The sequence below is a fragment of the Triticum dicoccoides genome, chromosome 3B (genome assembly GCF_002162155.2).
Source record: "Triticum dicoccoides isolate Atlit2015 ecotype Zavitan chromosome 3B, WEW_v2.0, whole genome shotgun sequence".
Classification (NCBI taxonomy): Eukaryota; Viridiplantae; Streptophyta; class Magnoliopsida; order Poales; family Poaceae; genus Triticum; species Triticum dicoccoides.
The window spans coordinates 690,750,693-690,767,868 of NC_041385.1; the positions used below are offsets into that span (position 1 = coordinate 690,750,693).

Genomic DNA, 17,176 nt, shown 5'->3' on the forward strand with positions numbered 1-17,176 from the left:
TTTCTAAATTGATATAAGTGAAGCAAGAGAGTTTAATTCTTTCTACAAAAGATATGCCCACGCTCTAACAAATATAAGTGAAGCAAAAGAGCATTCTACAAATGGTGGTTTTCTATGTGAAGAGAAACAAGCAATCCAAACTTCAAATGGTATAAGTGAAGCACATGAAGCATTCTATAAAGCCATACTCAAAAGATTTAAGTGAGGTGCGATGAGCATTCTATAAATCAACCAAGGACTATCTCATACCATCATGGTGCATAAAATAAAAATGAAAACTAAATGCAAAAGATGCTCCAAGACTTGCACATATCGCATGAACGAAATGAATACAAAAACATACTGATACTTGTTGAAGAAAGAGGGGATGCCTTACGGGGCATCCCAAAGCTTAGACGCTTGAGTTTCCTTGAATATTTACTTGGGGTGCCTTGGTAATCCCCAAGCTTGAGCTCTTGCCTCTCTTCCTTTTCCTCATATCGAGACCTCCTCGATCAAACACTTCATCCACACAAAACTTCAACAGAAAACTCGGTAAGATCCGTTAGTATAATAAAGCAGATCACCACTCTAAGTACTGTTGCAAACCAATTCATATTTTGTTTTTTCATTGTTTCTACTGTAATATAACTTTTTCATGGCTTAATCCACTGATATAAATTGATAGATTCATCAAAACAAGCAAACTATGCATCAAAAACAGAATCCGTCAAAAACAGAATAGTCTGTAGCAATCTGAACATTCACCATACTTATCGTACCCAAAAAATTCTACCAAAATTAGGAAAAATAAAAAAGTTATATAGAAAGACAATGCAAAAAGAATCAGAATCTTTTGACGTTCCAGTTTAAAATGTAAAATCGCGCACTACAGCCAAAGTTTCTGTCCTGCACCGTACAAACCAACAAGCATTGTAAACATCCTAAAGGCAAACCTTAGCACATTATTTTATAATACAATGGAATTATACAAGGGGATAATTATTTTTGATGAAAAGTTTATGTAATCAAGCTTCACAAAGTTTCCGTGAGCATGAACAAAGTTCAAGGCTAGCTCCCACTTCAACAATGCTTGTCTTTCTCACTTTCACTTTCCTTTTTGAAAAGTTTTTAGGTTCCCCTCTTTTTTTAGACTATATAAAAGCACTCAACAGAAGTAAATGACTCTCTAAAACTTCTGGGTTGTCTCCCTGGCAGCGCTTTCTTTAAATCCATTAAGCTAGGCATATAGTGCTCAAGTAATGGATCCACCCGGATCCCAAGGTATATCAAAGACAATTTTAATTAACAATGATTTGTAATTTAGTAGTGAGCACAAAGTAACATATATCATGCAACAACGAAGTCTAACTCTCTTCCTATGCATCGGCATGTCATAAAAGAACAATTCATGCACACCTAGTAAAGGCCAATGCATAGTATAAGCAGTTTCTTGCAATTCTATCACATTGGAAACATAGAGAGGTGGAGATATAGTTCCTCTCTCATAATAATTGCAAGTAGGAGCAGCAAGCACATGCATATTATATCTATCAAAATCATCATGTGCAATGATAAAAGGCAACCCGTCAATATAATCCTTAATAAACACAAACTTCTCCGATATAGTGTGGTTTGGAGAATTCAAAAAGATAATAGGACTATCATGCGTGGGTGCAATAGCAACAATTTCATGTTTAACATAAGGAACTATAGCAAGTTCATCTCCATAAGCATCATTCATATTGGCATCTTGGCCACAAGCATAGCAAGCATCATCAAAAAGGGATATTTCAAGAGAATCAACGGGATCATAGCAATCATCATAGCAATCATCCTTCGGTAAGCACGAAGGGGAATTAAACAATGTATGAGTTGAAGAGTTACTCTCATTAGAAGGTGGGCACGAGTGATCAATCCGCTCTTCCTCCTTTGTTCTTCGCTCTCCTCATCATCTTTTTCATCCAATGAGCTCACAGTTTCATCAATTTCTTCTTCCATAGCTTCTTGCAAAATATTAGTCTCTTCTTGGACAGCGGAGACTTTCTCAATAAATGCATTAATATTGTAATTATACTCATAATTTTCATAGCAATATCTAAATATAGCAAAATTTTCTGGTCTATAAACTGAATCATCAAAATCGTCAAACGCTTTAAACATAGATTCAATCTCATAAGCACCCATAAAAGCAACAAATTCTTCTATTTGTTCCACATCATGGTAATCATAGATACCATTAGCATAAGAAGCTAAGGTTTCATTATCATTAAATTTGCATGAAAAGGGAAGGTGTGGAGCATTCATCCTAGAGTAGCAAGTATGTATCAAGCATAGTCGCCTAGCATACCACTTCAACATTTGAATTTGATCCCATAATAGTTTCCCTTTTTGTGTCAAGCGATAATCCCTAAAGTATTCACGTTGATCCAATGTTACTCCCATTATAAAGTTGAATGGGGTTTTCTCACGATTATCGAAGTAGTACAAAATATTTTTCACATGATGATCATTGAGGGTTTTAGGAGGTTCTCCATCTCCATGAGTAGCAAGTACACCTAATTTTTTTGGTATTTCGTGTTCCATATCCATAACTAAAGATAGAGAACAACTTAGAACAACAAATAAAAATTACTTAGTGATAAAGCAAACAAGCACACACGAGAATATTCACCCCACGCTATGACTCCCCGGCAATGGTGCCAGAAAAAGGTCTTGATAACCCGCAAGTATACGGGATAGTTGTAGCCTCTTTCGATAAGTAAGAGTGTCGAACCCAACGAGGAGCTAAAGGTAGAACAAATACTCTCTCAAGTCTTATCGGCCATTGATACGACTCTACGCACGCTTGATGTTCGCTTTACCTAGAACAAGTATGAAACTAGAGGTACTTTGTAGGTGTGATAGGATAGGTTTGCAAGATAATAAAGAACACGTAAATAAAAAGTAGGGGCTGTTTAGATAAAGATGCAATAAAGTAAATATAGCGAGTGTGGAAAAGTGGTGGTAGGAGTAGTGAAATTGTCCCTAAGCAATTGACTACGTTACTAGACCGGTGATCACTATTGCAATTCTATTTGAGGGAGAGTCATAAGCTAACATACTTTCTCTTCTTGGATCATATGCACTTATGATTGGAACTCTAGCAAGCATCCGCAACTACTAAAGATCATTAAGGTAAAAACCCAACCATAGCATTAAAGTATCAAGTCCCCTTTATCCCATACGCAAACAACCAACTTACTCGGGTCTGTGCTTCTGTCACTCACGCCACCCACCATAAGCAAATCATGAACATATTGCAAACCCTACAACGGGGATCACTCACGCTTGCGCGACACAGAGGGCACAATAGGACAGCACCAATAATAAAACACGCAACTCAAACCAATCATAGCAATTCATCAATCATCGATAGGACAACAAAAATCTACTCAGACATCATAGGATGGCAACACATCATTGGATAATAATATGAAGCATAAAGCACCATGTTCAAGTAGAGGGTACAGCGGGTTGCGGGAGAGTGGACCGCTGAATATAGATGGGGAGGGTGATGGAGATGTTGGTGAAGATGATGGAGGTGTTGGTGTAGATCGCGGTGATGATGATGGCCCCCGGCAGCGTTCTGGCGCCACCGGAAGCAAGGGGGAGAGAGCCCCCCCTTCTTCTTCTTCTTCTTCTTCCTTGACCTTCTCCCTAGATGGGAGAAGGGTTTCCCCTCTAGTCCTTGGCTCCCATGGCTTGGGAGGGGCGAGAGCCCCTCCGAGATTGGATCTCTCTCTCTCTCTCTCTCTCTCTCTCTCTCTCTCTCTCTGTTTCTGCGTTCTGGTATTCTGCCATGGCACCATTTCTTTTATATCCAGAGATCTGTAACTCCAATTGGATTGAAACCTTTGCCCAGATTTTTTTCCAAAAATTAGCTTTCTAGCGGCCAAAGAAGGGCATCAACCACCTTACGAGTGGCCCAGGAGGGTGGGGGGCGCGCCCACCTGGAGTGGGCGTGGGCCCCTATCTCGTGGCCACCTCGGGCACCGTCTCGCGTTGATTTTACTTCCCAAAAATCACAAATATTCCAAAATAATTCTCCGTCCATTTTTATCCCGTTTGGACTCCGTTTGATATGGGGTTTCTGCGAAACATAAAACATGCAACAGACAGGAACTGGCACTGGGCACTGGATCAATATGTTAGTCCCTAAATTGGAATAAAAAGTTGCCAAAAGTATATGAAAGTTGTAGAATATTGGCATGGAACAATCAAAAATTATAGATATGATGGAGATGTATGAGTCGTCCACTGCACCAAGGCCACAGTGGCATGGACCGCCATCAGGGAGATGTTTCTCTCCCAGACGCAGGCCAACATCGTCAACACGCAGATCACCTTATCCACCACCAAAAAGGGCACCACGACCATCGTTGACTACATCAGGCGCATGAAAGCGCTGGGCGACGAGATGGCTTCAGCAGGCAAGCCGCTCGACGATGATGACATGGTCTCCTACATCCTCGCCGGACTAGACTACGACTACATCTCGTTTGTCTCTTCCATCTGCACTGCGAGGACTGAACCAATAAAGGTAGTTGAACTTTACTCCCAGTTGATCGGTTTAGCAAAACGTCTTGCTATGTTTGAGGGTGGTAACCACTCCTCTCAGTCCTCGGCCAATGCTGCCTCCCATGGCCTGTCGGAAATATGCCCTAGAGGCAATAATAAAAGTGTTATTATTATATTTCTTTGTTCATGATAATAGTCTTTTATTCATGCTATAACTGTATTATCCGGAAATCGTAATACACGTGTGAATACATAGACCACAATATGTCCCTAGTGAGCCTCTAGTTGACTAGCTCGTTGTGATCAACAGATAGCCATGGTTTCCTGGCTATGGACATTGGATGTCGTTGATAACGGGATCACATCATTAGGAGAATGATGTGATGGACAAGACCCAATCCTAAGCATAGCACAAAGGTCGGTTAGTTCGTTTGCTAGAGCTTTTCCAATGTCAAGTATCTCTTCCTTCGACCATGAGATCGTGTAACTCCCGGATACCGTAGGAGTGCTTTGGGTGTATCAAACGTCACAACGTAACTGGGTGATTATAAAGGTGCACTACAGGTATCTCCGAAAGTGTCTGTTGGGTTGACACGGATCGAGACTGGGATTTGTCACTCCGTATGACGGAGAGGTATCTCTGGGCCCACTCGGTAATGCATCATCATAATGAGCTCAAAGTGACCAAGTGGTTGATCATGGGATCATGCATTACGGTACGAGTAAAGTGACTTGCCGGTAACGAGACTGAACAAGGTATTGGGATACCGACGATCGGGTCTCGGGCAAGTAACGTACCGATTGACAAAGGGAATTGTATACGGGGTTTGATCGAATCCTCGACATCGTGGTTCATCCGATGACATCATCGAGGAGCATGTGGGAGCCAACATGGGTATCCAGATCCCGCTGTTGGTTATTGACCGGAGAGTCTCGGTCATGTCTGCATGTCTCCCGAACCCATAGGGTCTACACACTTAAGGTTCGGTGACGCTAGGGTTATTAGGAAGACTTGTATGTGATTGCCGAAAGTTGTTCGGAGTCCCGGATGAGATCCCGGACGTCACGAGGAGTTCCGGAATGGTCCGGAGGTGAAGTTTTATATATGGGAAGTTGTCATACAGACACTGGAAGAATTCGGGGTCCTATCGGTATTGTACCGGGGCCACCGGAAGGGTTCCGGGGGTCCACCGGGAGGGGCCACCCCTCCCGGAGGGCCACATGGTCCGCAAGGGGCAGGGAGTCAGCCCCTGGAGGGCTGGGCGCATCCCCCACCTTGGGCCCATACGCCTAGGGTTGGGGGGAAACCCTAAAGGGGGCGCCCCCCTTACTTGTGGGGCAAGCCTCCCCTCCCTGGCCGCCGCCCCCCCTCTAGATCCCATCTAGAGGGGTCGGCCCCCCTTGCCCCTTCCCCTATAAATAGAGGGGTGAGGGGAGGGCTGCTGGACACAACTCAAGGCGCAGCCCCTCCCCTCCCCAACACCTCTCCTCCTCCATACGTGCTTGGCGAAGCCCTGTCGGAGTACTGCTGCACCAACTACACCACGCCGTCGTGCTGCCGTTGGAGCTGCCTTCCTCAACCTCTCCTTCCTCCTTGCTGGATCAAGACGGAGGAGACGTCGTCCGTCCCGTACGTTTGTTGAATGCGGAGGTGATGTCCGTTCAGCACTTGGTCATCGGTGATCCGAATCACGACGAGTACGACTCCATCATCACCATCCCCTTGAATGCTTCCGCACTCGATCTACAAGTGGTATGTAGATGCAAACTCACTCCCTTGACTCGTTGCTTAGATGAACTCATAGATGGATCTTGGTGAAACCGTAGGAAAAATTTTAATTTTCTGCAATGTTCCCCAACAATGGTATCAGAGCTAGGTCTATGCGTAGTTCTCTTTGCACGAGTAGAACACAATTTTGTTGTGGGCGTAGATCTTGTCAACTTGCTTGCCACTACTAGTCTTATCTTGCTTCAGCGGTATTGTGGGATGAAGCAGCCCGGACCAACCTTACACGTACGCTTACGTGAGACCGGTTCCACCGACTGACATGCACTAGTTGCATAAGGTGGCTGGCGGGTGTCTGTCTCTCCCACTTTAGTTGGAGCGGATTCGATGAAAAGGGTCCTTATGAAGGGTAAATATAAGTTGACAAAATCACGTTGTGGTTATTCGTAGGTAAGAAAGCGTTCTTGCTAGAACCCAATTGCAGCCACGTAAAAGATGCAACAACAATTAGAGGACGTCTAACTTGTTTTTGCAGCGATTGTTCATGTGATGTGATATGGCCAGAAGTTGTGATGAATGATGATGTATGAGATCATGTTCTTGTAATAGGAATCACGACTTGCATGTCGATGAGTATGACAACCGGCAGGAGCCATAGGAGTTGTCTTTATTTTTGTATGACTTGCGTGTCATTGAAGAACGCCATGTAACTTACTTTACTTTATTGCTAAACACGTTAGCCATAGAAGTAGAAGTAGTCGTTGGCGTGACAACTTCATGAAGACACGATGATGGAGATCATGATGATGGACATCATGGTGTCATGTCGGTGACAAGATGATCATGGAGCCCCGAAGATGGAGATCAATGGAGCTATATGATATTGGCCATATCATGTCACTATTATATAATTGCATGTGATGTTTATTATGTTTATGCATCTTGTTTACTTAGAACGACGGTAGTAAATAAGATGATCCCTTACACCAATTTCAAGAAGTGTTCTCCCCTAACTGTGCACCGTTGCTAAAGTTCATCGCTTTGAAGCACCACGTGATGATCGGGTGTGACAGATCCTTACGTTCACATACAACGGGTGTAAGACAGATTTACACATGCAATACACTTAGGGTTAACTTGACGAGCCTAGCATGTACAAACATGGCCTCGGAACACGGAGACCGAAAGGTCGAACACGAGTCGTATGGAAGATACGATCAACATGAGAATGTTCACCGACGATGACTAGTCCGTCTCACGTGATGATCGGACACGGCCTAGTCGACTCGGATCGTGTATCACTTAGATGACTAGAGGGATGTCAAACCTGAGTGGGAGTTCATTATAATTTTATTAGATGAACTTAATTATCATGAACTTAGTCTAAAACCTTTGCAAAATATGTCTTGTAGATCAAATGGCCAACGCTCATGTCAACATGAACTTCAACGCGTTCCTAGAGAAAACTAAGCTGAAAGATGATGGCAGCAACTATACGGACTGGGTCCGGAACCTGAGGATCATCCTCATAGCTGCCAGGAAACAATATGTCCTAGAAGGACCGCTAGGTGACGCTCCCATCCTAGAGAACCAAGACATTATGAATGCTTGGCAGACTCGTGCTGATGATTACTCCCTCGTTCAGTGCGGCATGCTTTACAGCTTAGAACCGGGGCTCCAAAAGCGTTTTGAGCATCACGGAGCATATGAGATGTTCGAGGAGCTGAAACTAGTTTTCCAAGCTCACGCCCGGGTCGAGAGATATGACATCTCTGACAAGTTCTATAGTTGTAAGATGGAGGAAAATAGTTCTGTCAGTGAGCACATACTCAAGATGTCTGGGTTGCACAACCGTATGACCCAGCTGAATATTAACCTCCCTGATGAGGCGGTCATTGACAGAATCCTTCAGTCGCTCCCACCAAGCTACAAGAGCTTTGTGATGAACTACAATATGCAAGGGATGGAAAAGACCATTCCTGAAGTATTTTCTATGCTGAAGTCAGCAGAGGCTGAAATCAAGAAAGAACATCAAGTGTTGATGGTCAATAAGACCACTAAGTTCAAGAAGGGCAAGGGCAAGAAGAACTTCAAGAAGGACGGCAAGGAGGTTGTCGCGCCCGGTAAGCCTGTTACCGGGAAGAAATCAAAGAATGGACCCAAGCCTGAGACTGAGTGCTTTTATTGCAAGGGGAAGGGTCACTGGAAGCGGAACTGCCCCAAATACTTAGCGGATAAGAAGGCCGGCAACACCAAAGGTATATTTGATATACATATAATTGATGTGTACCTTACCAGTACTCGTAGTAACTCCTGGGTATTTGATACCGGTGTCGTTGCTCATATTTGTAACTCACAGCAGGAGCTGCGGAATAAGCGAAGACTGGCAAAGGATGAGGTGACGATGCGCGCCGGGAATGGTTCCAGAGTCGATGTGATCGCCGTCGGCACGCTACCTCTACATTTACCTACGGGATTAGTTTTGAACCTTAATAATTGTTATTTCGTGCCAAGTTTGAGCATGAACATTGTATCTGGATCTCGTTTGATACGAGATGGCTACTCATTTAAATCCGAGAATAATGGTTGTTCTAATTATATGAGAGATATGTTTTATGGTCATGCTCCGATGGTCAATGGTTTATTCTTAATGAATCTCGAGCGTAGTGTTACACATATTCATAGCGTGAATACCAAAAGATGTAAAGTTGATAACGATAGTCCCACATACTTGTGGCACTGCCGCCTTGGTCACATTGGTGTCAAGCGCATGAAGAAGCTCCATGCTGATGGACTTTTGGAGTCTCTAGATTATGAATCATTTGACACATGCGAACCATGCCTCATGGGCAAGATGACCAAAACTCCGTTCTCCGGAACAATGGAACGAGCAACCAACTTGTTGGAAATCATACATACCGATGTGTGCGGTCCAATGAGCGTTGAGGCTCGCGGAGGATATCGTTATGTTCTCACTCTCACTGATGACTTGAGTAGATATGGGTATGTCTACTTAATGAAACACAAGTCTGAGACCTTTGAAAAGTTCAAGGAATTTCAGAATGAGGTAGAGAATCAACGTGACCGAAAGATAAAGTTCCTACGATCAGATCGTGGAGGAGAATACTTAAGTCACGAATTTGGTAAACACTTAAGAAAATGTGGAATCGTTTCACAACTCATGCCGCCTGGAACACCTCAGCGTAACGGTGTGTCTGAACGTCGTAATCGCACTCTATTGGATATGGTGCGGTCTATGATGTCTCTTACCGATTTACCGCTATCATTTTGGGGATACGCTCTAGAGACAGCTACATTCACTTTAAATAGGGCACCGTCTAAATCCGTTGAGACGACACCGTATGAATTATGGTTTGGGAAGAAACCTAAGCTGTCGTTTCTAAAATTTTGGGGATGCGATGCTTATGTCAAGAAACTTCAACCTGAAAAGCTCGAACCCAAGTCGGAAAAATGCGTCCTCATAGGATACCCTAAGGAAACCGTTGGGTATACCTTCTACTTAAGATCCGAGGGCAAGATCTTTGTTGCCAAGAACGGATGCTTTCTGGAAAAAGAGTTTCTCTCGAAAGAAGTAAGTGGGAGGAAAGTAGAACTCGATGAAGTACTACCTCTTGAACGGGATAGTAGTGCAGGTCAAGAAAATGTTCCTGTGATGCCTGCACCTAATGAAGAGGAAAATAATGATGATGATCAAGGTACTTCCGATCAAGTTGCTACTGAACTTCGTAGGTCCACAAGGACACGTTCCGCACCAGAGTGGTACGGCAACCCCGTCTTGGAAATCATGTTGTTAGACAACGGTGAACCTTCGAACTATGAAGAAGCGATGGCGGGCCCAGATTCCAACAAATGGCTTGAAGCCATGAAATCCGAGATAGAATCCATGTATGAAAACAAAGTATGGACTTTGACAGACTTGCCCGATAATCGGCGAGCGATAGAAAACAAATGGATCTTTAAGAAGAAGACGGACGCGGATGGCAATGTTACCATCTATAAAGCTCGACTTGTCACTAAGGGTTATCGACAAGTTCAAGGGATTGACTACGACGAGACATTCTCTCCCGTAGCGAAGCTGAAGTCCGTCCGAATCATGTCAGCAATTGCCGCATACTATGATTATGAGATATGGCAGATGGACGTCAAAACGGCATTCCTTAACGGGCATCTTAAGGAAGAACTGTATATGATGCAACCGGAAGGTTTTGTCGATCCTAAGAACGCTAACAAAGTATGCAAGCTCCAGTGATCCATTTATGGGCTGGTGCAAGCATCTCGGAGTTGGAATATTCGCTTTGATGAGATGATCAAAGTGTTTGGGGTTTATGCAGACTTATGGAGAAGCCTGCGTTTACAAGAAAGTGAGTGGGAGCTCTGTAGCATTTCTCATATTATATGTAGATGACATACTCTTGATGGGAAATGATATAGAACTTTTGGACAGCATTAAGGCCTACTTGAATAAGTGTTTTTCAATGAAGGACCTTGGAGAAGCTGCTTATATATTAGGCATCAAGATCTATAGGGATAGATCAAGACGCCTCATAGGTCTTTCACAAAGCACATACCTTGATAAGATTTTGAAGAAGTTCAAAATGGATCAGTCCAAGAAGGGGTTCTTGCCTGTGTTGCAAGGTGTGAGATTGAGCTTGGCTCAATGCCCGACTACGGCAAAATATAAAGAAGAGATGAGTGTCATCCCCTATGCTTCAGCCATAGGATCTACTATGTATGCCATGCTGTGTACCAGACCTGATGTAAACCTTGCTGTAAGTTTGGTAGGTAGGTACCAAAGTAATCCCGGCAAGGAACACTGGACAACGGTCAAGAATATCCTGAAGTACCTGAAAAGGACAAAGGACATGTTTCTCGTTTATGGAGGTGACGAAGAGCTCGTCGTAAAGGGTTACGTCGACGCTAGCTTCGACATAGATCTGGATGACTCTAAGTCACAAACCGGATACGTGTATATGTTGAATGGTGGAGCAGTAAGCTGGTGCAGCTGCAAGCAGAGCGTCGTGGCGGGATCTACATGTGAAGCGGAGTACATGGCAGCCTCGGAGGCAGCGCATGAAGCTATTTGGGTGAAGGAGTTCATCACCGACCTAGGAGTCATACCCAATGCGTCGGGGCCGATCAAACTTTTCTGTGACAATACTGGAGCTATTGCCCTTGCAAAGGAGCCCAGATTTCACAAGAAGACCAGGCACATCAAGCATCGTTTCAACTCCATCCGTGAAAATGTTCAAGATGGAGACATAGAAATTTGCAAAGTACATATGGATCTGAATGTCGCAGATCCGTTGACTAAACCTCTCTCGCGAGCAAAACATGATCAGCACCAGGACTCTATGGGTGTTCGATTCATCACAATGTAACTAGATTATTGACTCTAGTGCAAGTGGGAGACTGTTGGAAATATGCCCTAGAGGCAATAATAAAAGTGTTATTATTATATTTCTTTGTTCATGATAATAGTCTTTTATTCATGGTATAACTGTATTATCCGGAAATCGTAATACACGTGTGAATACATAGACCACAATATGTCCCTAGTGAGCCTCTAGTTGACTAGCTCGTTGTGATCAATAGATAGTCATGGTTTCCTGGCTATGGACATTGGATGTCGTTGATAACGGGATCACATCATTAGGAGAATGATGTGATGGACAAGACCCAATCCTAAGCATAGCACAAAGGTCGGTTAGTTCGTTTGCTAGAGCTTTTCCAATGTCAAGTATCTCTTCCTTCGACCATGAGATCGTGTAACTCCCGGATACCGTAAGAGTGCTTTTCGTGTATCAAACGTCACAACGTAACTGGGTGATTATAAAGGTGCACTACAGGTATCTCCGAAAGTGTCTGTTGGGTTGACACGGATCGAGACTGGGATTTGTCACTCCGTATGACGAAGAGGTATCTCTGGGCCCACTCGGTAATGCATCATCATAATGAGCTCAAAGTGACCAAGTGGTTGATCACGGGATCATGCATTACGGTACGAGTAAAGTGACTTGCCGGTAACGAGACTGAACAAGGTATTGGGATACCGACGATCGGGTCTCGGGCAAGTAACGTACCGATTGACAAAGGGAATTGTATACGGGGTTTGATCGAATCCTCGACATCGTGGTTCATCCGATGACATCATCGAGGAGCATGTGGGAGCCAACATGGGTATCCAGATCCCGCTGTTGGTTATTGACCTGAGAGTCTCGGTCATGTCTGCATGTCTCCCGAACCCGTAGGGTCTACACACTTAAGGTTCGGTGACGCTAGGGTTATTAGGAAGACTTGTATGTGATTGCCGAAAGTTGTTCGGAGTCCCGGATGAGATCCCGGACGTCACGAGGAGTTCCGGAATGGTCCGGAGGTGAAGTTTTATATATGGGAAGTTGTCATACGGACACCGGAAGAATTCAGGGTCCTATCGGTATTGTACCGGGGCCACCGGAGGGGTTCCGAGGGTCCACCGGGAGGGGCCACCCCTCCCGGAGGGCCACATGGGCCGCAAGGGGCAGGGAGTCAGCCCCTGGAGGGCTGGGCGCGTCCCCCACCTTGGGCCCATACGCCTAGGGTTGGGGGGGAAACCCTAAAGGGGGCGCCCCCCTTGCTTGGGGGGCAAGCCTCCCCTCCCTGGCCGCCGCCCCCCCTCTAGATCCCATCTAAAGGGGTCGGCCCCCTTGCCCCTTCCCCTATAAATAGAGGGGTGAGGGGAGGGCTGCTGGACACAACTCAAGGCGCAACCCCTCCCCTCCCCAACACCTCTCCTCCTCCGTACGTGCTTGGCGAAGCCCTGTCGGAGTACTGCTGCACCAACTACACCACGCCGTCGTGCTGCCATTGGAGCTACCTTCCTCAACCTCTCCTTCCTCCTTGCTGGATCAAGACGGAGGAGACGTTGTCCGTCCCGTACGTGTGTTGAACGCGGAGGTGCTGTCCGTTCAGCACTTGGTCATCGGTGATCCGAATCACGACGAGTACGACTCCATCATCACCATCCCCTTGAACGCTTCCGCACTCGATCTACAAGTGGTATGTATATGCAAACTCACTCCCTTGACTCGTTGCTTAGATGAACTCATAGATGGATCTTGATGAAACCGTAGGAAAATTTTTAATTTTCTGCAACGTTCCCCAACATGGCCGTGGTGGAGGCGGCCGTGGCAATGGAGGAGGTGGCCGTGACAACAGAGGGCGTGGCAATGGAGGCGGTGGTCGTGGCAATGGAGGTCACGGGAACAGCAATTGAGGAGGTGATGATCTTCTTGTGGTTGTCTATCAAATCTGCATGAGGACGAACCACACTGCCCTTGAATGTTACCGTCGCTTCGACGTCTCCTACACTAAGAATGAGAAGAGCGCTAGATCAGCCACTACCTCGTCCTATGGAGTGGATACCAACTGGTATCTAGATACAGGCGACACCGACCACATCACTAGCGAGCTCGACAAGCTGACCGTCCATAACAAGTACAACGGCAACGAGCAAGTCCACACTGCTAACGGAGAAGGTATGGAAATTATTCATATTGGTCATACTAGTGTTCGTACCCCTACTCGTGATCTTCATCTAAAGAATATCTTGCATGTACCTGATGCCACCAAAAATCTTATCTCTGCTCATCGCTTGTCCACTGATAATCATACTTTCCTTGAAGTTCACCCAAATTTCTTTCGCGTCAAGGAACAGGGAACGAGGAAAACCCTTCTTCACGACAGGTGTAGACGAGGCCTCTAATCCGTATCATCAGCTCCTTTTAGTTCAAGCAAGCAAGCGTTTGGTGCAAATAAACTACCTGTTGAAATGTGGATAGTCGGCTGGGGCATCCATCATCTACCATAGTGCGTGTTCTTAGCCAGAATGATATTCCTTTTTCTAGTAGTGAGTTGAATAAAGAAGGTGTTTGTGATGCATGCCAAATGGGCAAAAGTCACCAACTTCCTTACCCTAGTTCAAACAGTGTATCTAAAGTTCCTTTAGAGAAAATTTTCTCCGATCTATGGGGGTCTGCCCGTGATTCTATCAATAGGAAAAACTATTATGTGTCTTTCATTGATGATTACATTAAATTCACGTGGATATATGTTCACAAACGCAGATCTGAAGTGTTTAAAGTCTTTCATAATTTCAAACTCTTGTTGAAAGATTGTTCAATAAGAAAATTATCACTATGCAAACAGATTGGGGTGGCGAATATAAACGCTTAAATTCCTTTTTTTGCCAATTAGGAATCACCCACAATGTCTCTTGTCCCCATGCTCATTAGCAAAACGGGTCGGCAGAAAAAAAACATCTACATATTGTCAATGTGGGGCTTTCTCTTTTAGCACATGCCTCTATGCCCTTGAAGTTTTGGGACGAGGCTTTCCTCTCTGCTACATACTTGATAAACTGCACCCCTAGCAAAGTGATCAATTTTGAACTCCTCTGACTCGTTTGTTTCAAGAACAACCAAACTATCATTCTCTCTGAGTCTTTGGATGTACATGCTGGCCAAATCTTCGTCCTTATAATTCAAAAAAATAGAATTTTGTTCCACACGGAGTGTATTCCTTGGCTACAACAATCTCCACAAAGGATTCAAGTGCCTAGATGTTGCTGTTGGTCGCGTCTATATATCCCGTGATGTTATTTTTGATGAAACAGTTTTTCCTTTTGCCTCTTTAAATCCCAATGCAGGCACCCCTCTTCGGTCAGAAGTCTTGTTACTTCCCGAATCTGAACCTATTGATCATGGGGGTGAACCTGTAGTTGATCAACAGGGTAATTTTTGCACTAATCCTGTTGCTAACTATGGAGAAAATCTTTATGCAGCCAAAACAAGACAAAAATGATGCAGAACACAAGGTTGATTCAGGTGCTGTGGGCGGCGACCCCGAGACTGTAGCACAGCGGGTGCAGGTGACATAGGCGGCCCAGGGGGCGAATCGCCCTCGGGGGTGCAGACTCCACCCAGGGAGTGACACATGGCGTGGGTCGGCTCACCATACAGCGCGTCCCCGCACGAGTCATCTCCAGGCGGCCACATGGTACAAGGACAGCCGCACCAACCAGGGCGACGCGGCCCTCCTCTCGTTGGTCGCCAGGTGGACCAATCAAGCAAGGGAGCCGTGTGCAGACCCTGGCACGGATCTGGCCTGATAGGATGGAGGATCCTCTGCAGCTGACGACAGATTTGACATGAGATCCCATGTGGCTGTTCCCCTCTCCAGCGAATCTTCTGTGCCACATGCGTCTACAGCCCCTGATGTGCCAACTCAGCGAACAAGGTCACAACACGGTATTTTAAAGCCTCAAGTTCGTACAGACGGTACGGTTAGGTATGATAAGCTCAAAGTTTGTTTTGGTGGTTTGACAACTACCGGTGAACCCAACAGTTTGCAAGAAGCCTTGAGTGATACAAATTGCAAAAAGGCTATGATTGATGAGTATGATGCCCTTCTTAAAAATAAGACTTGACACTTAGTTCCACCAACAAAAAATAAAATGTTATTGATTGTAGGTGGGTGTATAGAATTAAGAGAAAGGCAAGTTCTCAGATTGATAGATATAAGGCAAGGCTAGTAGCAAAGGGTTTTAAGCGGAGATATGGTATAGACTGTGAGGATACTTTTAGTCCTGTCTTTAAAGCAGCTACTATCAGACTTGTTCTTTCTGTTACAGTTTCAAGCAATTGGAGCCTCAGGCAATTGGATGTACAGAATGCGTTCCTCCATGGCGTTCTAGAGGAAGAAGTTTATATGAGACAACCACCTGGCTATGAGGTAAAAGGCAAGGAAAACCATCTCTGCAAACTTGACAAAGCCTTATATGGCTTAAAGCAGGCGCCTAGAGCATGGTACTCTAGGTTATGTGAAAAACTTTAAGCACTTGGTTTTAAGCCTTCCAAGGGAGATACTTCCTTGTTCTTTTTCAAAAGGGGCAATATCACTATTTTCATGTTGGTCTATGTTGATGATATTATTGTTGCTAGCTCATCACAAGATGCAACTATGTCATTAGTGGAGGATCTAAGAAAGGATTTTACCTTAAAGGATCTCGGTTATCTACACTATTTCTTGGGAATTGAAGTTAAAAAGGTGAAGGATGGCATTCTTCTAACCCAAGAGAAGTATGTTTTGGATATTTTGAAACATGCAGGTATGACAAATTGCAAAGTCTCAAACATGCCTCTCTCTACATCCAAAAGTTGTCAAGAGAAGAAGGAGAAGTTTTGGTGGCCGAAGAGGCAACAAAGTACAGGAGTATGGTAGGTGCCTTGTAGTACTTAACATTGACAAGGCCTGACATTTGTTTTCCTGTTAACAAAGTATGTCAATATTTGCATTCTCCTACTTCTCAACACATGACCGCAGTCAAAAGAATCTTGAGATACCTTAGAGGTACTATGAGTACAGGTCTCAAGTTTACCAAGTCACCTTGCAATATGGTTAGTGCCTTTTCAGATGCTGACTGGGCAGGATGTCCTGGTGATAGAAGATCAACAGGAGGTTTTTGTGTGTTCTTTGGTCCCAACTTAATTTCTTGGAGTGCACATAAGCAAGCCACTGTTTCTAGATCAAGTACAGAGGATGAGTATAAATCTCTAGCTAATGCCACTTCAGAGATTATTTGGGTTCAAACTCTTCTACGAGAACTTGGAGTTGCTCATTCACCAGTTGCTCATCTTTGATGTGATAACATTGGTGCCACATATTTGTCAGCAAATCCAGTGTTTCATGCAAGGACCAAACACATAGAGGTGGGCTATCATTTTGTTAGAGAAAGAGTAGCATAGAAATTACTGGACATTCATTTCATTCCCACAGGTGATCAAGGTGCGGATGGTTTTACCAAGGCATTATCATGGCGCAAGTTGGAAGACTTCAAGAGAAATCTCAACTTGG

At 44.5% G+C, this 17,176-nt stretch overlaps 1 pseudogene; it reads left to right on the forward strand.

The window, feature by feature from the left end:
- The first annotated feature begins 4,456 nt into the window (after window positions 1–4,456).
- On the forward strand, window positions 4,457–4,596 carry LOC119282970 (annotated as a pseudogene).
- The last annotated feature ends 12,580 nt before the right edge of the window (window positions 4,597–17,176 follow it).